Raw genomic sequence first — 23,448 nt, forward strand, 5'->3', positions numbered from 1 at the left:
GCAGGGCACCAAAAAGTCTAGTTATGGCTTTGACCCAAGCGGAGGTCAGTCAGTGTGAAGTAGGTGCAAGAGGGTATATACTGACCCAGAGGTCAGTCATTGTGAGGTAGGAGCAAATGGGTATATACCCACCCGGAGGTCAGTACCTGGTGCTAGCAGAGTCTCACTGGACCTGGCGCGCCAAGAGGGGCTTTTAGCATGACTGCAGCAAAGATTTATAAGGACACATCTGTATGTTCATTTTTCTCCAAGAGACCTTGTTGGTGGCCATTTTAAGCTTATTATTATCATTTATTTATATGGCGCCACAAATGTTCCGCAGCACCTTACAAAGCACATAAACAAGTTGTAGACAAGCGACTTACAGAACAATACAATACAGGACATGGATAATATATATTGCTACATTAGTGACCATAACACCCAGATAAGCAACAGAGCATAAGCAGCCAAGTGTTAGGTGCTCTAGTTAGGTGCCCTTATAACTTCATAAGTTTCTAGGAGCCATTTTAAATAACTTTCTAGAATGTAATCAGATATCTTACATTATATCTGTATTTTCCCATTCCTCAATATCTATTCTTTTATGAAAATATGTTATGTTTAAACAGACAAGAAATTATTTATTTTTCTCATGGTTCTCTTATTTTTGTAGTACACGCTACATTATAATACTGTATTTATGTATGGTTCTTCATCCTAGTTGTCCCTATCACACAAGCATTTACAATTCTATCTGTCTATTAAAACACTAATGGTGCATACACACTAGACGATATGCTCCCTGAGCGATATCGTCTAGTGTGTCCCCGGCAGGCTGTGCTCAATGTCGTTCATGACATTGAGCACAGCCGCTGAACGATATCATTAGCGATATCGTTCAGCGCCGGGCTCTCTCACCCATTCCCTGACATGCAGCAACCTGACGAGGTCGTCAGGTTGGCCTGCATGTCAGCCCGATGAACGAGGATGACGAACGACCCGCGGGAACGCGCGTCGTCGTCATCGTTCATCTTTTTTGTGTTAAAAATGGACGATAAAGTGGACGACTGAACGATAACGATATCGTTATCGTTCAGTCGTCCACTTTAATCGCCCAGTGTGTACGCACCATAAGGGGCACCGGCTGGCAGGCTATTACATTTAGCCCCGTATATAGAAGGACTAAAGAGATGCTGTTCGCTATTAATCTTTGAAATCCATTTAATATTTTTTTTTTGTGTATAAATAAGTAAAGGCATATTTCTACTTTATCATAACCTTCTAGTATAACCTATAATTTGTCTTGTTAATGATTGTACGTTCTTTATTACAGTATTTTGCCTCCCCTGGTTTCTACCGACCCTCAATTACTATGTTTTTATATTGTGTCCCTTGCATGTGCTTACTTCATGTTCATTTACCAGACAATTCTCCATGCTACTTGCAATCTTTATCTACACTATGTAGACAAAACTGATTGGACACCCCGCGTAATCGAAATGCATACCATTGCACACGGGGTCCAAATGTCACCTAATGTGGTGGTTTCGATAAGAACACTTGGTAGGGAGGCCCATGCACCTGCAGTTCTAAGGAAACAAAAAATGTTTTTTTTATCAGGATGGCAATGTCACCTGTCATGTTTCCAGGGTGATATGGTAAACAGAAAATTCGGTCACCCGGATGGACTGGCCAGTTCAGAGTCCAGATCTTAACCCCATTGAGAACCTCTGGGATGAATTGGAGCGATGGGTGCGTTCTAGGCTGACTCGACCTCCTTCAGTGTCACAGTTAGTCACTGTACATAAGGCAGAATGGTAGAACATAGTGCCTGCTGCTGCTGTCCAGGGACTTGTGGACAGTTTGTCAAGAAGGGCGTCTGCAGTAATCACTGCACGTGGTGACCTACACAGTACTGACGCCAATAAAATCTCGTTGATCTATTTACTGTCCAATCACTTTTGTCTACATGGTGTATGTATTGTATGGTGTTCCACCTCATTTGCCTCACTGCAAAATATTTGTCTTTTGATGACACTTTCTTGTTTTATTTTTCCCTTGGATGTATTGTATATATTAGAAAAATCTCTAATAAAAACATTTATGGAAAAAATAGGCCTCTAATCAACCGACTGGCTTAAAGTCATGAGACCTAGAGCAGATAATGCAGGAATCATCCTAAGGGACAAAGTGAATTGCTAATGGTAGAAGAACTATGGATGGTTTTCAGCACTTAATCAGCCACAGTGAGCATATACTATTAAAACACAGTAAAGAAGGCTAGTTGCTAAATTCTTATGAGATGGTCCAAGATAAAGCCCGATATCGCTATTCCCTTACCCTTAGGGGAGGCCAATGAAAATTAAGTCATTACTCTTGGTGTATTTTCTTTAGAACTTATAAAAACAGGATTTGTATACTTGTGTTAGATTGGTGATATAGTGGTTGTACAGGCACTTAAAACTTGTCCATACATCCTCCCCCTCTATACCCTGCATCTACAAGAAGCTCCTTAATGGTTCACCAAGTCCCAGGGTTGGAGAGAAACGAACAAGCAGGTGCATAAAAAAAACAAGTCTTCTTACAGCATCAACCAACAAGATCTCATAGTGGGAACGCAGAATGTTCCCCAATGGCAGTATTCCCAAGCTTTGTCCTTAAGCAATGTAACGGTCTAGTTTTTTAAGGATATCAATGCTTGAGGACAGATGTACCTCAGTCATTTTATATAATCTTTGCTTAATTATGGTTAGCCTTAAAACCTGGATTGTTGGGGTGCCTTCAAGACCAATTAGTGAACCACTGCCCAATAGAGTAGAAAACAAAATAGGATTTAACATACTGTGATGTTCTGGGGCATTTTGCTCAGTAGAGTGGTCAGTGGTGCGTATTTGGGTGCTTAAATAAGGTTCACCATACAGCTTGTTCAGGTGTTATGCTTTAATATCGTCAGCATATAGCAACAGAAAATAAGAAGCAACCTAGCCCCCATTCAGGGCACAACCTCACTTCTTCATCCCTAGCTATCAAATGCAGCTAATCTGCGCACAACTTCACCCAAAGGGGTCAATCCTATTAGGTGCGAATTGCGAGGTGCAGTTGTGATTTTACTTCGAATTCGAATAGCGAATTAATTTTCCAATTCAATTAGCAGCTCACACTGATCAGTCAGACTGAATTCGTAACTTTCCACTCGCAGATAGAAAGGAAAATCTTTATTTTAAGGTTAAAATGTGGGGACACTGTGCTGAACTCCTTGGACACCCCACCTAATGACCAATTAGGAAATTGCAAGTTTCTAATTAGTTTATTTAGTCCAATAATTACATGTCATTTTTTGAGGTAAAAAAACCCCCAAAAACTCAAATTACCCCAAAATCAACTTTTTTGTTAGTTTAGGCACCCCAAAGTTAATTACAATAATTTTTATAGTTAAAAATAATTGTTTTTATATTTTTTTCCCATTTTTCAAGGTGCCCTCAAAGTACCCCAAAATCACCCTTTTTCCTAATTTTTTTTTGCATTTTTCATTTAATTCATTTGAGATTAAACAAATTAATCATTTTAATCATTTTCTTGCATTTTCTTTTTAAAGAAGCACAAATCAGCCATTTGGCTCCATTTAAAAACCTACAGTAACTTCCTAATGGCCACAAACAGTCTTCTATAGAGTCCTGCTAACAAAATTATCCATTTTGGTGGTTCCAGGATGGTCTCCTCACATTTCCATGCATTTCTCGCAAATCTCATTTGGCAGTCAATTTGCACCCCTCCGCTGCGAGTAGTGCGAATAGGCATTTTTAATTGGATTGGAGAATTCTCGGGAGTGCGCTTCGCGACGATGTGTGCGAGTTTAGCAAAACCAACTCGCTACTTGCAATTCGCACCTAATTGGATCGAGCCCAAAGTCTCAGTCCTATCATGTCTGGCCTAGCTTGGTTGCCATAGCCCCACCTGGGCTGTATACCCTGGGCAGTCAGTAGAGGGTGGGCACATCCCTTTGTAAAACAGTTTAGTCGGAGCCTACCATCACCACACAGATTCAGTGGCTCACAAATGCCACCTCCCTTCATTTTACAACAATATGCATAAAAATCTTTTCTTCATTTTTGGAGCACATTGGAGATGTTCCAATGCTGCCACAATGGATGGGTTAGTTCAGTGGAAACTGTAAGACGCTCCTTCCTTTAAAAACTGGAATCCCTGAATGAAACCTATGTAATCTGTTGAATGTTTCAAACAGACCACCAGGTGGCAACCTACACATCTGCTTAGCTGAGGCCTGTGCCATGCCATCCAAGAGGTACTCACTGATCTAGTAGAATATGTCTTCACATTTTCAGGAACTTGCTGCAGGGACCCACTGAAAGCCTGATGAACTAAGTAGTAATCCACCTATCAATGGACTGCTTGGAGGTCAGCCAACCCAATCTCTGAATATCATAGAAGAATAAAAGAGCCTCTATCTTACAGATGTCATTCCCCCTCTGAATATAAGTCCTCAAAGTACTGACCATATCCAGAATCACAAATATCCTGATTAATGAAAAAATGGGAGGCCACTTTGGCTGTAAGAAGGTTTGGGTCAAAGGACAGAGCAGTCCATATGGACACAGGGCCCTATTCAGACCCTCTCGTGAGCGCACAGTGCTCGCAAGCGGGTCGATGGTCCCCCACTGCACGCTCCGGCGTGCGCATGCGTGAGACCCGGCCAGTGACGGGCGCTCCAACGCTATGGGTCTCGCACCAAAGCAGGGCAGCTGTCGTTTGTGATTGACAGCTTGCCCCCTTTTGGAGGCGGGCAGGGGGAGGTGACTGGCCAAACGGAAGCGTTCCCGAAGGGACGCCTGCCGTTTGGGGGCGGCCCCACAGACATCACGAGTGATGTCAGTGGGTGAGCTTCCGGCTCTATTAGAGCCGAAAGCTCACTGGGGCTTGCGGGAACGAGACCCTACCACAAGGGTCTCATCGCAAGCCCAGATGGTCGTGACCATCGCGACATCACCTGGCCGCTCGCTAAAGCTGTGGGTGGTTACCCACAGCTTAACGAGCGGCCAGGAGGCCATCTTTAAAAAAAACAGGGATGCCCTGATTCAGAGCGAGCGCTCTCAAAGAGCGTCCGGCTCTGAATCAGGTCCACAGTTACAGGACAAAGCGCCCAGCCCCGAAACTAGCAGTTGAAATAGCCACAAGTAAAATGGTTTTCCAGTTGAGCAATTTAGAAATTACCATATGTAACGGTAGGGGCATATATGCAGTATATCCTGTAAGTTCGTTAGCAACTTGGCCAACCTACAGGAAGAAGTAGGAGACCCCTGCTTCTAGAACACCTTCCTAGACAGGCACTTTGTTCTAAGGATCATTTACTCAACAGCCACAACATTAAAGCCAGTGGCTGTCAACTCAGTTGTAGAATAGGACCTGGTTTCATCAGTCTTGCCTTGGCAGCAGCCACATCCGCTGTGATGGGAATGTCTATATACCAAAATCTCTCTAGAATGACTGGCACCTCTCACATTTTACTCTCTTTAGCACTCTCAGAAGCATTGCCACCAGATGAATGAAGTAAATGAGACAAAAGTCCCATAGCAATGACATGTCATGCACCAGAAATACCCTTGGATCCTCTCCCATGGAGCAGTTTTCCAATTTGTAGTTGAATCGAGATGCCATTATATCAATATCAGGCTGACCCCACCTTTCCATCAGCTGAAGAAAGACCTCTGGGTGAAAAGACCATTCCCTGGGATAAGGTCTGTGCAGAGAATATCTACTTACCAGTTGTCTGCACCTGGATTGAAAACCGCCATGATAACCAGAATGTTGTTCTCTGCCCAGTGCATTATCCTGCGACTCATGGTGCCCCCTGGTTATATAAATATATCATTGCTATAGCACTTTCAAACTGGGTTTTTACAACTTATCCTCTCAAGAGATGATGTCCTCATACTGAGGCATAAAACATTACCTAAGTTCCAGCAGACTAATTGGAAAGAACCTGGATATCAAGACCAGCATTCAAAATTTAACAGACATCTGGTGGTGAGCCAACAAGAATGTCACCAAACCGAGTATTGAGAGAGTCTTGTCCTTCCACAGAAATAACTGCTGCTGCCAGGTGTTGAACAGAAGCTCCAGGAAGACCATAGTCTGGGAAGGAGTCAAGTTGGACTTCTTATACTTGATACTCCACTGGAATTCCAGTGATTTATGCGGTTTTCTGCACATGGGTTAGAAGCAAAGGCAGGGAACTTGGTAGTGAACGATTGTCATCCCACGGGCCACAGAAGAGCCACTATCACAGCCATAATATTTGTGAACACTCTTGGAGCTGTTGCCAAACTAAACGGAAACACCCTGAGCTGGTAATGGTTCTGAACAGGATACCATAGAAGGCTTTTATGTCCCTCCCATTTTTGAATGCATAAATATGTGTCAATAATGTTCATAGACTCCATGAGCTCACCTTGCCCCATACTTTTTATTATATACCTCAGAGACTTCGTCTTGAATCTGTCCATTGAGCTGGACATTCAAGGACTTCAAGTTTAGATTGGGTCGAAAAGACCCATCTTGTCTCTGAACAAGGAAGAGATTTAAGAAAATCTCCATCTTTTGTTCATCAAGAACTGGAAGGTCTACTCTGGAGGGTCCGTTACGGGAAGACGTATAGAAAAACCATCTGGGAGGGTTTCCCAGGAGATCTCTGAAATATTCCCTGTTCACTGTAAGGTGGGGGGTTTGGGTCTACAAACTTTCACAAATACTATTTGGCTGTCCACTTAACTCAGGCCGTCCTGGCACATGCTGCGTCTCGCACTAGGGGATGGGTAGACCTAGAAGCTCAGCTACTTACCTTTCATTCCCCTTACTCTCTCTTCTGGATAGATCACAAGTTTAGGCCGCCCTCCCTTACTATTCCTCCAACTCTTCGCTTCTCTTGGTCTATCTGGGACTACTGCGATAGAACATTTGCCTTGATTCAGAATCGCCCTGCTATGACTCCATTATGGAATAACAGGGACTTTGTGCCTGGATTGGATCCTAAATCTTTCTCTCCTTGGACGGCAAATAATGTAACATTTTTGAGAGGTATTGCTCCTGTTTGCCTGTTTCCTGAGTTCTCCAATCTACAAGACAGATTAGGAATACCAACAAGATACTTCTACCAATATCTCCAGATGCGTCATCTTTTTACCACAGTAATTGGTTCAGGGTCTCACCTGTCTTATTCTCTTTTGGAGTCCCTCTGCTTACTCCGCTCCGGCTCTAATGGGCTTATCTCCGCTGTCTATAACCTTCTCTTAGGTCATAATCGGCCCCTAAAGGAACTGGCCTGGGAAAGAGACATGGGAGTGTCCATGGATCCTAAAGAATGGATCAAGATCTGAGAGATGACTGGCGAAGTCTTCCATATTTGTCAGAATTAAGGAAAACACATACAAGAGAATGTATAGGTGGTATCTTGTCCCTACACGAATTCAGGACATTTTCCCTCAGTCCTCGGATAGGTGCTGGAGGGGCTGTGGAGGAGAGGGGACTCTGGCTCACATTTGGTGGCATTGCCCTAAAATTAAAGGCTATTGGGAGAAAGAGCATAGGTTGATTGTACAGGTCACGAGTGTCTCCATTCCCCCGTGCTTATCCTTTTCCCTCTTCCCGCGATCTGTCAGTAGTTGTCATAAACTCACCCAATCTCTTATTAGGCACATTCTCAAAGCCACTAATTGTGCGATTGCATCGTCTTGGAAAAAAACTGGACCCTCCGTCCATGGCTGCCCTGCAGGGCTCGATCTGGCATACATATAATCTAGAATATACTGTATCACTATCCGACTCCATGAAAATGTTGCTAAGTGTCCGGACACTTGGGCTCCTTGGCTAGCCTATCAGGAGACGCATCCCTAGCCTAATATGGCCTCTCGGAGGCGAGTCCCCATGCCAACTCTTCCCTTTCTGCCCCTTACCCCCCTTATTGTTCCTCACTAACACTTCCTCGCTTCCCCTCCTCTTTGTTTCCCTTTGTCTTTCTTTCCTTCTCTTCTGATAGTGATATTTCTTATCACCTATGAAATAATGGGGGTTTGTTTCGTTTTATATCCGCGAAGCCCATTTGTGCTCTTATCATTTCTCATGTGGCTTGGAATATTTAGCCATTTTGTGTCTTTTGACTATTCTATGCCATTGTATATGCAGTTATGCCTTACTTACTGTGCCCTGAAAAATCCAATAAAATCATTTAAAAAAAAAAAGAAATATTCCCTGTTCACAATATCGATAACCTAGCAATCTACACTGGAATCGATCCACTGGTCCTGGGAGAGAAGCGAGGAGCTCCAATTTTAGGAAATCATTGGTGGGACTGATGCCCTTCATTCCAGTTTCTTGTTAGGGTACTTGTAAGATGGATGACATGTTATACAAGTCTATCTGCCTCTCTTCTGAACTCCTCTGTCACAAACAGTACTCACCCAATCAGGTGCTCCCCTGCAGTGATAAGATAGAGGTCAAGTATGGGGGATCTTCAGGGCAATTGCTCCTGCGGTCTGCCTGCTTTGGATGGATGGCTCACAGATGGAGACTGTGATGTTTTCTACAGACACCTCTTGCTGTCTTAGCATTGTACACTAGTGGGCAAAATTGTGGAAACCTTTTGAAAAAATTTAAATTTCTACTTCAGGGTCCATAGGGGTCCACAGGGTGACCTTGGGGTATAGCTGGATCCTCGGGCACCACAGAGTTAAAGCTTTTAGCTGCTCCCAGGATGCACTTGGGTCCATCCTCCTCTATACCCCGCCCCCGAGCCACAGGCACCTCAGTTTAAGATGGTGCCCGGCCGGAGTCGGGTCACCCTGCGGGGGGGGGGGCTGCAGGAGCAGCACCCTAAAGCTTTTTTTAACTTCGTTAAATTTATTTATTTTTTTGACTACAGTTTTTTTCTCCAGAGCGGCAGCGATGGGCTGTCTGTACAGACGCCCACGCTGCCGCTCCTTCTCCCTGCTGGCGCCGCGACGCCAGCACTGAACTGGGGATCGCGGCGGGGGAAGCCAGGGTCTGTACTAGCCGGACTCTGGTTTCCCTCGGGACTGCTGCCGGAGACGCCGGGGAGATCAAGGTAAGCCGCGCACCACTGATTAGCGGCGGTGCGCGGGTTCCTTTTAAATGCAGTCCCATGCCCCCGCTCTAGGGGACAGACCGGGGGCGCTAGCGGTGGTGGTGGGCTCCCCCTCCATTGGAGGCATACCCCGCCAGACCACTAGACCACCAGGGTGAATAACGCGGCAAGCGGGATGCCGGCAACCCGGTGGTTAATATGCTAGCCAGGGGAGGAAGCCTTCCCTGTCTAGCGGCCCCTCCCCTCAGCTCAGCGCGCTTTTCAGCTAGTAGTCTGGCGTCGCTGAGCTGCAGATACTCGGCCACTCCTCCTCTGAGGTCTCCAGCAGCCATTTTCTCCAGTGGCAGCGCAGATACTCTCAGGGAGCACGCGGACCGGTCCCCCTGTGTACCTCTCCCCTGCAAAAGGACAGTGTACACAGCGCTATAGCCCTCCCAGACACTGAATCTGGGAGGTTGATTGTAGTGGAAAGGTGCAGTGAGTATATTTTCCTGCATGGTATGTGACTTTTGCTAGTGCTGCCTGTCTGTGCTAATTTCTACTTACTGTCAGCCTATACCTATCCCTTTCCTTCTCCTACAAGCCCTACAGGTGTGCGGGGGAAGGGTGTTTCTACTGACCTCACTTATATAGATCACGTATTTGTGAGGTCCGTCACATACAGTTGTGTGCTACACAGGGCCATATTGTGGGCTGTTGTCCAGCACACTGGTGAGTGCGCACGTTTTCTTCCTATGTCATAACTGTATATTTAATTATATAGTCTGTCATGTCTGAGGAGGAGATTGAGCACTTCGTGGCTCCGGTATTGTTCTCCTGCAGGCGCTGTTCTGCAGGAGTGGATAGGGAGGATTTGTCACAGGACGGCCTGTGCAGACGGTGCCAGGCGGTCCCTGGTACGTCTAAACCTCCTATGTCGCAGGAGCCACCATGGGCGATGTTTTCCCAGGTGCTGGTGTCCATCGCGGACCGTCTGTGGGTCCCGACTGCCGTCCCTACTAGGGTGTTGCCCCAGTCTACCATCCCCCATTCCCCGGGTGTCCCACAATTATTGCAGACTCCCCCGGGGTCTCAGCCTGTTGGTCCCTATGCGGGGTTGCCAATGTATATACAGTCCACCTCTGTGGCGCAGCAGGCTGTGGTGCCGTTTCAGGCTCCTGTGGCAGCTCCTCCACCCTGGATGGATGCGTTTTCCCACACTGTCCAAGATTTGGCGGCAGCATCTTCGGCTTTTCAGTCGATGTTGCGCAGTGACGTGCCCTCCAGGGCGTCTAAACGCACAGTTATGGCGCAGGCTGCGCATTTTTCGGACTCTGAGGGGTCCTCGGATGATGGTGAGGTGCAGGATGACTCAGCCTCAGATGCCTCAGTCCAGGAGGTAGACACTAAGTCTTCCATCAATGTGTGGGCTCTGGTTAGGGCGGTGCGGGCAATTCTTCTGATTGAGGATGAGGCACCCGCTCCCAAGTCGAGGTATCCTAGTTTTAAAAAAGCTAAGGTTACTTCTGCAGCGTTCCCCTTGTCTGATCAATGGACGGATCACATGGCGGTGGCCTGGCAGACGCCCAGTAAGCGATTCCTGCCACAGAAGCGGTTGGCGTCCAATTATCCATTTCCGGAGGCGCATTATAAGAAATGGGAAACTCCGCCTGCGGTCGATTCCCATGTAACACGCCTCATCAGGAGTGCTACTTTGCCATTGCTGTCTGTATCCTCGCTGAAGGATCCTACGGACAGGAAGGTGGAGACTTGTCTAAAGTCTATTTACTCTCTCTCAGGGGCTGTAGCCCGGCCGTTCATGGCCATCTCCTGGGTGGCCAAGGCCATTGAGGGTTGGGCCAACGCCTTGGAGGATACGTTTACGGATGAAGCTCCGGATGTCCAGAGGGCGTTGTTAGGACAGATGAGAGATGCAGCTTCCTACATTGGAGAAGCATCTTTTGATGCTAGCCTGCTGACCTATAGGGTTTCGGCGGAAGCAGTGTCTGCTCGCAGATCCTTGTGGTTGAGGTCTTGGAGAGCAGACGCTGATTCAAAGAAAGGCTTGGAGGCCTTACCTTTTAATGGAGAGTTACTATTTGGTCCGGACCTGGACAAAATAGTAGATACCCTGGCAAAATCCAAGTCAGCCTTCCTCCCTTCAGCTACGACACCTGCTAAGGTCCGGAGCTCGGCCTTTCGCTCCTTTCGGGTTCAGGGCAAGGCAAAGGGTCAGTCCTTCCTGAGGCAGTCCGCAACCAAGACCGCCTCAAAGCCAAAGAAGCAAGCCTGGAGTGCTAGGCGCCCTTCTTCCAAGCAAGAAGATAAGCCTTCTGCATGATGGGACGGGCCTCCCTCTGGGGGACCCCAGAGTGGGAGGCCGACTTCTTCAATTCGCCCAGTGCTGGCACAATACCACCACGGATGCCTGGGTGCGAGAAGTGGTCTCCCAGGGGTACGCCCTGTCTTTTCGGCACAGGCCGCCTCGCCAGTTTTTTTGCACGAGTCCTCAGGACAAGACCAAGGCCTTGTAGGTTCAGGAAGCCATAGAGGCCTTGCTGACGGCGGGCGTCATTATACCCGTACCACAATCTCAACGTGGGATGGGGTATTACTCTACGTTGTTTCTGGTGCAGAAACCCAATGGCTCTCATCGCCCCATCATCAATTTGAAGTCCCTGAACAGGTTTCTCAGGGTTCCCAAATTCAGGATGGAAACTTTGCGTTCCATCATTCTGGCGATGGAACCGGGGGATTATATGGTCTCCCTGGATATCCAGGACGCCTACCTCCATGTGCCTATAGCAACATTGCACCAACGGTTTCTGCGGTTTGGTATTCTCCACAACCACTACCAATTCAGGGCTCTACCCTTTGGCCTCTCCACGGCACCAAGGGTATTTACCAAGGTGATGGCGGTCATGGCGGCTCACCTTCGGAGCCAGGGGATACGGTTGCTACCGTATCTAGACAACCTCCTCTTGCTGGCAAGCTCCCCGGAGGTACTGATCCAGCATCTCCACCTGACGGTCGCTTGTCTACAGGCGCACGGGTGGTTGATCAACTGGAAGAAGTCCTCCCTCATCCCATCACAGCGGATGGTTCATTTGGGGGCCCTGCTGGACTCTCGTCAGCAACGGATTTTTCTGACTCCAGAGAAGGTCTCCTCCTTACAGCTGCGGATTCACAGTTGTCTGAGCAGGGGCAGAGTGTCGGTGCACTCAGCGATGAGAGTTTTGGGGTCCATGGTGTCGGCATTCGACATGGTGGAGTTTGCCCACTTCCATTCCAGGCCCCTGCAGAGGCTGATTCTTTCAGAATGGAACGGATTGCCACACAGGATCCGCTCTCAGATGCTGGTGTGCGTCTGTCCCTGGCCTGGTGGCTACAGACGGCTCATCTCCTCGAGGGGCGCCCCTTTTGGATCCCGGAATGGGTTCTGCTCACGACAGATGGCAGTCTCCGGGGTTGGGGGGCGGTGACAGGCTCCTTGTCACTTCAGGGTCGTTGGTCGGCAACATCAACATCCTGGAACCGCGGGCAGTGTACAGAGCCCTGCAGTCGTCCGGCACCGCTCTTCACGGAAGGGCCGTTCAGGTGCAGTCAGACAACGCCGCCACGGTGGCGTACATCAATCACCAGGGAGGGACTCGCAGTCGAGCTGCGATGTCGAAGGTGTCCCGCATCCTGGCTTGGGCAGAGCGCTATCTTCCAGCTCTCTCGGGAGTCTTCATCCCGGGAGTCCTCAATTGGGAGGCAGACTTCCTCAGCCGTTACGACGTACATCCCAGGGAATGGTCGCTTCATCCAGAGGTATTCCAACTACTCGTGGACAAGTGGGGGCTGCCAGAGCTGGACCTGATGGCGTCCCATCACAATCACAAGCTGCCCGTGTACGGGTCAAGGACAAGGGACGCAGGCGCAAGTCTGATAGACGCGCTGTCGGTGAAATGGCTGTTTCACCTGGCTTACTTGTTCCCTCCGATATCTCTGTTGCCTCGGGTCCTGCGCAAGTTCAAGCAGGACGGAGGCACACTCATCCTGGTGGCCCAGAAGGCCGTGGTACTCCGATCTGCGGAGCCTGTCCATCGACGCTCCGTACCTCCTACCTCAACGGCGGGACCTGTTGTCTCAGGGGCCCTGTCTTCACCCGGATCTGGGTCGACTATCTTTGACGGCGTGGCTCTTGAGACAGCCGTCCTGAGGTCTCGGGGCTTTTCTAGCTCCGTTATTACCACCATGCTGAGGGCGCGCAAACCTGCTTCCGCGAGGATCTACCACAGAGTGTGGCACACTTTCAGTGGTGCGAGGTAAGAAAATATGATCCCCAGGTGTTCCGGGTTTCGCGTATTCTGGCTTTCCTTCAGTCGGGTTTGGATTTAGGAATACGTCTTTCCTCACTGAAGGTGCACGTGTCTGCTCTGTCGGTGTGGTTCCAACGCAGGATTGCTGCTACACCGGACGTACACACACCTTTTTCCAGGGTGTTTTAAGAATCCAGCCTCCCTTTGTGCCACCTGTGGCCCCGTGGGATTTGGCGGTGGTTCTTCGGGCCTTACAGGGTCCTCCTTTTGAGCCCTTGGAGTCAGTGGAGCTCAAGTGGCTAACTTTTAAGACTGTTTTCCTCTTGGCAATTGCTTCTGCCAGGAGGGTTTCGGATTTGGGGGGCGCTTTCCTGTCGTCCCCCTTTTCTGGTTTTTCATCAGGACAGAGCGGTGCTTCGCACTCGTCCTGATTTCCTGCCTAAGGTGGTTTCCAGGTTCCACATTAGTCAGGAAATTGTTGTACCAGCCTTTCAGTCGCCTGATCTTTCGGCTGGGGAGGCTTCCTTAGACGTTGTCCGTGCACTCCAGGTTTATGTGGACCGGACTAGTTCTGTGAGGAAGTCGGATTCTTTGTTTATCCTCTTTGGTTTTCACAAGAGGGGTTGGCCTGCCAACAAACAGACTCTAGCCCGTTGGCTTCGTTCTGTTATTATTGAGGCTTATATGCAGGAGGGTTTACCTGTTCCAGCCTCTGTTAAGGCTCATTCCACTCGGTCTGTGGGCACTTCTTGGGCTGCTAGCCGTGGCGCCTCTGCTGTTCAGCTGTGTAAGGTGGCCACCTGGTCTTCCATTTAGACCTTTTTGAGGTTCTATGCGTTTGACACCTTTGCCTCTCAGGATGCATCCTTTGGGCGCCGGGTTCTCCTATAAGCACAGGAGCGTCCCCGCCCTTAGTTGGACTGCTTTGGGACATCCCCAAGGTCACCCTATGGACCCTGAAGTAGAAAACAAGAGATATGGTAAGAACTTACCTTTGTTATCTCTGTTTCTATGAAGTCCATAGGGTCCACAGGGCACCCGCCCTGACGCACCTGGCTTCATATGGGCTCTGTGACTGGTCACCGGTTTTCCGTCTCCCATTTCTGTGACTATGGTTCTTGTGTGTTCCAGTCTTCCTTCTCTCTGTTTCGTCTCCTCCTCCGGCCTGGGCTGCTTACCAACTGAGGTGCCTGTGGCTCGGGGGCGGGGTATAGAGGAGGATGGACCCAAGTGCTTCCTGGGAGCAGCTAAAAGCTTTAACTCCGTGGTGCCCGAGGATCCAGGATCCAGCTATACCCCAAGGTCACCCTGTGGACCCTATGGACTTCGTAGAAACAGAGATAACAAAGGTAAGTTCTTACCATATCTCTTGTTTTTTGAAGTTTAACAGCTTAAACCACTAATATATTTTAGTATTATAACAAAAAGCATAAATCATTACAATGGTCATTTCATTTAGAACATAATACCACATAATATAATGAACTTTATTACAAATTTTGTTGAAAACAGTTGTACACATTTCAGTACGTATATTTCTTTGTTTTGCACAATATCCATTAGTACTTTGTTTGGAAGCCTTTTGCTGCAATTACATTCCTCCCAACGTTGGTGGCCAGTGGGATGGGACCCTTGGCATGCCTAAGGCGCGCCCACGTCAGAAAAAGGGTGGAGCCTAGGGAAAAGGGAGTGGAGCCTCACAGCACCCCCGTTTTACATCACTGGGGGGTGCCCGGCACTCTCCGAGATGCTGGGCTGCCCCCAGGCTCTCTATTTACCCAGTGCTCACCTCAAATGCCTCCCCCCCACTGCGGGACACTGATGTATTTGCTGCTATTTAAAGTGTCATTGATCACACAAATTTGCCCCACACCTTTTGCTGTCATACATCCCCACAGTATAACACTAACTGGATGTTTCACTGCAGGTGTTGTGCACTCAGGTAGCACATCTTCTCCAATTCTTCTGCGGACATATTTCATTCCATCACTACCAAATAAGGATATTCTGGTTTCGTCACTCCAGATGACACTGTTCCGTTGTGCTTATGACCAATTAATGTGCTTTTTAGCTCATTCTAATCCTTTCTGTCTTTGTTTGAGAGATAAAAGTGGCTTTTTCCTTGGAATTCTGTCGTGTAATCCAAAATATTCTGCATGGAACAGTCCTGGCACTGATGTTTACACCACATTCACGTAAATCATTTTGAATTGTCTCAGATGATTTTCTTCTGTCACTCAAGCACAGTTTTGTCCTTCTTCTATCACAGCATGGTGTTGTGGGTCTATTCCTACCTTTACCAGTTTGGTTTTAAATCGACTGAGTCTGTTGATACTCACTCCACAGTTTCGAAATGCCTCCTTTGCTTACCTTATTCACTTAAAGTAATTATTTTGTATCTTTCTAGATGACCAGTCAACTCTTTTTACTTTGCTTGTCACCTAAATAAGTTACACAGTTTACTTCAAGAAATTAAAGTAACAAACCGCATAAAAAACAGCGAACAATCAAACAAGATGTTTTACTATCAAATCTGGTAGCAAGAAATGTGCTCCTTATCTTTATTTAGCTATAACTTTTTATGGAGTAAAGATAATTATTTGCTGTGAACTGCATTATATTGTGTATAAAAGTATCTGTCCTGTGATATATACCTTCATAGGAACTTTGAACTTTTTCACCCCCAAAATGAAAGTACTTTTTTGGGGTGTTCTAAATGTTTTTTATAATTTTTTGACACAGTTTACCTTTGGGGGACTTCACGGGGGTTCCCGCAACATTGCACCCCAAAACCCCAATTCTGCACTTTTTTCCGCCTGCAATTCATAGGCGAAACTTTTTTGCCAGGTCCATTGCATTGACTAGGCGAAGAGTTTCACTCTGGCGAAATGACGTCACCCGCGATACTTTTTGGCCGAAACTAACTTTTCAGTTCAAATTGAATACGGGCCTTAATCGTAAAAAAACACACGCTTGTGTGCAGTTCTGCAATTCCGTCCCATCTCTGAATCAGGGCCACAGTCTCCAGCTAGTTTTCCTTTTGTGAATCCTGATTGTAGCCCTGACCTTGAATTGTCTTTTGACCACCTTTATCTCTATTCCTCCAGATCAACACCAAGGGAGGGAGTACTCATCCTTGTGGTGCCATATTGGAGAGTTTCTGGGTACCTCCTGGTAAGTTAGCTATGATTTTAAAAACACATGAATGTATGACCCAATGTAGGGGCTCTCATTGTCTTGAGTTAGTACCACTCAGCAGAAGCCCCTTGATGTGGCTTATCGTATATTTGTAAATGTGTGTAAGCCATACTTCCCGACATAGGCGCCGGAACAGTTTGAGAAGCACCAGTCAATGTACTGGGTCGCAGGGCGCAGTGCGGCTGCTGTCTAGGGTTACCATGGGCCCGGAGATAATCCCCTTTCTGGCTGCTCCACCACAGCCCTTCTATGCCTGCCTCCTCCCTTTGCCTTGCTCCGACCCCTACAGTGTGTGGCTAGTAACTGTGGGCTGGCTCCTTCTCTGGGACTAATCCTACGCCCTTCTCCTCTCCCACTTCATATCTGGAGTTCATCTGGGGCTCCAAGATGGACAGAGGGCCTGATTCAGAGACGGACGCTCTGAAAGAGCGCTCGCTCTTAATCAGGGCGGTTTTTTTTTTTGTGCAGCCTCCTGGCCGCTCGCATAGCTTGATGGTCGCGATGGTCTTGACCATCGCGGCCATCGGGGCTTGCGACGAGACCCTTGTGGTAGGGTGTCGTGGCCGCAAGCCCCCGGAAGCTCTACCACTGACATCACTGGTGATGTCAGTGGAGCCGCCCACAAACGGCAGGCATTCGCTTGGGAACGCCTCCATTTGTGAAGCCACCCCCCCGCCACACCTACAAAACGGGGCGAGCTGTCGATCAACATCGACAGCCGCCCCTTTTGTAGTGAGCCACGGAGCGAGAGAATATCTCTCTCGCTCCGAGGCTTGCGCACGCGCAGTGCGGCCGCTGCACGTGCGCAGAGCACACTATCGACCCGCTCGCGAGCAGGTCTGAATCAGGCCCAGAGTTAAGTGGTCAGTTATGTAGATGGGAAGGGAATTCCTAACATCCCAATCATGCTGCAAGCCTTCTTTGTTTGTAACTGTATCCACAGGCGGTCATTGGTTGACCAGAGAGGACGGGAGGGAGATGTAGGGAGCAGTGGAGTTGGAGAGGGCCTTGTACGTGATGGTGAGGAGTTTGAGGAGGCTTCTGTAGGGGAATGGGAGCCAGTGGGGGGCTTGGGAGATAGGGGAGGCAGATGTGGAGTGGTGGGAGAGGATGTTCAGTTGAGCTGTAGCATTGAGTACAGATTGAAGAGGAGCAAGATGGGAGCATGACTTAGATGCATGCGTAGAAGAAAAGAAAAAATCGCTCCACTATGTCAGATATCACTGCTGCTTCTGACTCAGAATCAGGCCCATTAAATTCATAAATATGAGGATGGTTCATTAAGTAAGGTAACAAGACCTCTCACGTGCGTGTGTAATGTTCTCTGTTTCATTCTAATTTCTGGCCAGGCCGGAGCAGGTAGACCACTGCTTCCCCTCATGGCCATTAAACTGCGCCTCATATCAGTCATACTGTCCCAACATCAGCTGTAAGATGGCGGGGCTGGCAGACACATGGTCACACATTGAGGTGCGTAGTGTGATCAGATTTCTGCATCTAAAGGGCACATCAGCAGCTGAAATTCTTTGCCAACTTGTCGAAGTGTATGTGTTATGACACAGGGGTATCTCCAACAAGAAAAGTCCAGCAACAGCCTTGGGGGCTGGTGACGCTTGGCTAGATGCGGCCGTGAAACAGCCTTGAGGGCTGGTGGATGCTTGGCGAGGTGCGACCTTTGGGCCGTGTAGCAGCCTTGAGGGCTGATGAAGAACAAAGTCCAGCAACAGCCTTGCAGGCTGGTGAAACTTGGCAAGATGATGCTGGAGTGCGACTTGGGATGCCTGGTTGACACCAGTGGCAGTACGCAGGTTTGAGTACAGGATGACGCTGGCGTGCGACTTGTGCCGCCGAGTTGACACAAGCGACAGGGCGCTGGATTGTGGCCTGTGCCGCCTAGATGACACAAACGGCAGGGACACTGGTGACACTGGTGTGCGTCTTGTGTCGCCGAGTTGACACAAGCGACAGGACGCTGAGGTGCGGCCCGTGCAGCCTAGGTGGCTCAAGTAGCAGGATGCAGAGGTGCGGTCCGTACCGTGGTGTCAAACTCGGGCCCTTCAGCTGCAGTGGAACTACACATCCCAGCATGCACTGCCAGAATTTTGCTATTAGGTCATGCTAAAACTGTGGCAGGGCATGCTGGGATATGTAGTCCCACAGCAGCTGGTCTAGATGATACAAGCGGCAGGAGAAATACAAGATTGGCAGGGGTAATGGACACTCGACTAAACAGGAACTAACCACCAAAACCGTAAACACGTGAAAATGCCATCACCGGCACCTGAGCAACCTTCGGACAAGATAGAAAAAGCCACAGGAGCCATTCAGGTTAGTTCAGGAATACAGGCAGGAGATAGGAGGAGTTCAGTAATTGATAGCCCGGCGTTCGCATCTCCTAGCAACGCAGCGGCTTGTGACAGTACGGTGATCATCTTTGATAACGGCAGGACAGACGTTCAAGGTGAGCAGCGGTCCGGCCGGCCAAGCACGTCCACCACAGATGATCATTTGTGCACCATTGAAGGTCTGATCCAGGAGGACAGACGCATTTGAAGTAATAATATTAATGACAAAACTGAACATTTCAATGGATGCTGTGCACAACATCATTCATTAGGAACTGGGGTACAGGAAAAAGTGATCACGCCGGGCACCAAAGCAACTCACAGAAGTTCACAAAACCAATAGGACGGGATTGTCTCTTGTGCACTTGACGCGGTACCATGAGGAGGGAGCGCAGTTCCTGCAGCGTAGTGTTACATGCGATGAAACGTGGGTGCATCATGTGACACCGGAGGCGAAGCAAGCACCCATGACATGGAAACACGCATCGTCCCCGCCTTCATAGAAATTCAAAACAACCCCGCAAAGAAGGTCATGGTGACCGTGTTTTGGGACCACAAGGGCGTGCTTCTTGTTGATTTCCTCACCAAAGGAGATACTGTGAGTGCTGTCCGTTATTGTGACACACTGAGCCAGTGGCAGAGGGCAATTTGTCAAAAGCGACCTGGGTTGCTGCAAAATGGTGTTGTATTGCTGCATGATAACGCCAGGCCGCACTCGGCCAACCACACGTGCAAGATGTGACCGTGCTACCATTGGGAGATACCAGACCATCCTCTCTACAGCCCTGATCTGGCACCGAGTGATGTCCATCTCTTTGGACCATTGAAGAAGCACCTAGGAGGAAGGTGATTTGCCACCGACAGTGAAGGTCAGCAAGCCGCCATGTCCTGGCTTTAGGCGCTTACCACTGATTTCTTCCATGCCGTGATAGATGCCTTGGTGCACCATTGGAACAAATGCTGAGATAAGTATGGTGACTATGTGGAAAAATAATCTGTACCATGGCCATACTATTGATGATACATATTTTTACGAGTTAAATAAAGTGACGCAATGAGAGGTCTTGTTACTTTATTTATTGAACCACCCTCGTACATTACATACATAAATTCATTGCATAACAACATTACATTTATACAGGACTCTCTCACCTCATGTGCCCTGCCTTAACTCACTTACACCTTCATCTCCTCCCCACTGCCTACAATGACACCTACCCCTTGGGTATTATGACGCCTGTTGCAGCAATGTTTATAAACCATGTCCACGTCCTGCAATGTTCTGTCCTGTAAGTGACTTTGTTCTTGTTTTGCTCATACTGTTTCTGTCTGTGTACTATGTAAGGCGAGCGGACCCCGTGTTGCGCCATATAAAGGATATTAATAATAATACAGATATTACATATGGTAAATTACATACACGGCACGTATTCATTGCAAAATCATAGCTGTGACTAGCATATGTCACATGATATATGGTTGGCTCTGTATGTTTCTGATGTATGTATCAGGATTGTAATTTTTTGTTTCATTTGTAAATCGTGTCTCTCTCGTGGTGTCACATCCGACACTGAGACCTGGATCCAGGACCTGTAGCTCTGTTTCCTTTTTATCTTGCATTTTAAGTACAGATATCATCTGCAGTAGTGACACAATATAGGAGACATGAATAGTAATATTAGTATGGGAAACACACATTACATGTGTGTTGGCGTTTATTGGGCCTGATTCAGCAAGGATCGCTATTCTGCTTTTACGCACGCAACTGTGTGCATTCACATTGCGAACGCAGCCTGACATAAGGACGCCCACTTCCCCTTACTCACATCCGTATACTAGGGCAACATAGCGAAACAATCGGTAACATCGGACCCGTACGCACAGTTAAGGAAACCCAGACCTCACTCAGGAATTGCTAACTTCTGCGCACGCTATGAGACGTCAGGAGGCAGCAGGTATCGCAGTAGCTAATTTAGGCACGCTCATGTAACGGCATTGAAGCGCATCGGCGCGCCTGCGTTCGCCTGACCACCCCCCCGTCACCACCCACAAACTGCATTTCCTGTCACTCTGCTCTGGGTCTGCGTAACCTCTGCAAACGCAGTTTCCATCGCAATCGCATGCGTCTTTGCAGTTGCGTTCCTTGCTGAATCAGGCCAATTATCCAATAATATACAGGTAAATCTAAATAAGTATATTCTGTACTACGCTGCTCCAGAGAGATTTAAAATGAAAACATCATTGTTATGAGGGTGTTACTGTATACTGTACAGGTTATACACATACACCCAACACACGCTACTGTCACCAGCGGACTTGTCTTTTTAACACCACCAGGCCACTCTAACTAAGGGCCTGATTCACAGTTGTCCCATATTCCGATGTTTACGGAGTTGAACAATTATCAGTAGGCCGTGCATGCGTCTAAGTCGCACTATGCATGCGTCAAGGACCATTACCGTCGTCACTTGCGGTGACTTTTTGCTCGCAGTGTGATTGACAGGGAGCGTTTTAGGGGTGGTAATGTGAAGTAGCAGGCGTGTCTAGGGTGTGTCACACCCTGCGACTGTGATCCCATAGGCAAGGAATATGGGTGCTGTGTCTCAGTTCCCATGGCCATTCCGTGGGATCATAGACTTGCTCAGGGCTGCAACAATCCAATGATCTTTGACCGATGCTGGGTCTAATTCAGACCTGCTCACGAGCGCATAGCGCTCACAAGCGGGTGGGTGGCCGGGCAGTGCGCAAGCGTGGCGTGCACGTGCGCGAGCCCCGGAGCGAGTGAAAACTTCACTCGCTTTGGGCTCGCAGCAAAACGGGGCGGCCGTCGATGTTGATCGACAGCTCGCCCCGTTTTGTAGGCGGGTCAGGGGGGTGGCTGGCCAAACGGAGGCGTTTGCGAATTAATGCCGTTTGGGGGCTGCCCTACCGACATCACACGTGATGTCAGTAGTGAGCTTCCTGCTCTATTAGTCACCCACAGCTTAGCGAGCGGCCTGGAGGCCGGCCCACAAAAAAAACCAGGCCGCCCTGATTCGCTATGTGCGAGCGCCTCTGAATCAGACCCTGTACGCAGATGTTTGGATTTGCAAAGCCGCCGGTGGGCGTCACATTTCATAACATAACACAGACGACTTGAAACATTTATTTTAAAAGTCAACAAAATACTATAATTTTTTTTTTCACTTAGGGAGGATGGGTGATTGCTGTAGATATTACATCCAAAATATGCTGCAAAATACTCTTACATCCCTATTGTAGTCACAAGGGGAGGATATACTGTATATGTCACACACCCCTCTCTATAACTCTCTGTTATCAGAAAACAAGCACGTCCCAGCCTGCACAGCGAGCGGATGGGGATTATCGCAGTCATTCATATAGTACCTATTTGTCCAACGCAGTGTTATTTTATTTTTTTGACCTAGAAACTGCTGACAACCCTTCTGGAATTTTCCCTATTGGTGTAGGCTGCTCCGCCAGCAGCCAATCAGCCGACAACAGGTAAGAGACCTCTGCTAGCAATGACTGGGTAAACAGCCAGCACAGCTTTCACGCTGTTTTAAAGGGGCCTCATTGTAACAATTGTCTATAAATTATACTATTGCTTAAATAGGGTGAACTATTTTGCGTTTTTTTCATAATACTGTACATTTATTGAGTAATTGTCCCCCCAAATGACAGAGCTGCAGTTTTCATTTATGTACCTTTGCTTTGTGCCGCAGTATCACTACGTTTTATTCTAGTCTGTACCCAGTCAAACACGTGGGCCATAAATTAGAGGCAAATGCCAACAGCAAGTCTAATAAAACAATTACACACAGCTGCAACAACACACCGACAAAGCATATCAATCCAGCGACACAACGATACATATCACATATAAATCACACACAGATATAGGACCTCATTCAGAGCCGCTTGCAGAAAGTGAGTGCTCGCTCTGAATGAGGGCGGACGCTTTATTTTTTTTGTAAGCCGGCCTCCTGGCCGCTCGCTAAGCTGTGGGTGACCACCCACAGCTTTTGCGAGTGGCCAGGTGATGGTCGCGATGGTCTCGACCATCGGGCTTGCGACGAGACCCTTGTCTGCCGCAAGCCCCAGTGAGCTTCCGGCTCTAATAGAAGCCGGAAGATCGCTACTGACATCACTGGTGATGTCAATAGTGCCGCCAACAAATGGCAGGCGTTCCTTCAGGAACGTCTCAGTTTGTCCAGCCACCCCCCCCCTCCCCGCCTACAAAACGGGGCAAGCTGTCGATCAACATCCACAGCCGTTCCATTTGTAGCGAGCCCCGGAGCGAGTGAATTTCTCACTCGCTCCGGGGCTTGCGCATGCGCAATGCCCCACCATCGACCCGCTTGCGAGCGGGTCTGAATTAGGCCCATAATCCAAATATCAGTCACACCCTGGGCCTGATTCAGAGCTGTACGCGAATCTCGTTGCGGCTGCTTCATTTTACGTAGATACTGTGCGTTAATATACAAATGTCGCAGCCACCAGGATTTGTATTTAGACGCCCGCC

This window comes from Taudactylus pleione, unplaced genomic scaffold, assembly GCF_031769625.1.
Source record: "Taudactylus pleione unplaced genomic scaffold, aTauple2 ptg000987l, whole genome shotgun sequence".
Lineage (NCBI taxonomy): Eukaryota > Metazoa > Chordata > Amphibia > Anura > Myobatrachidae > Taudactylus > Taudactylus pleione.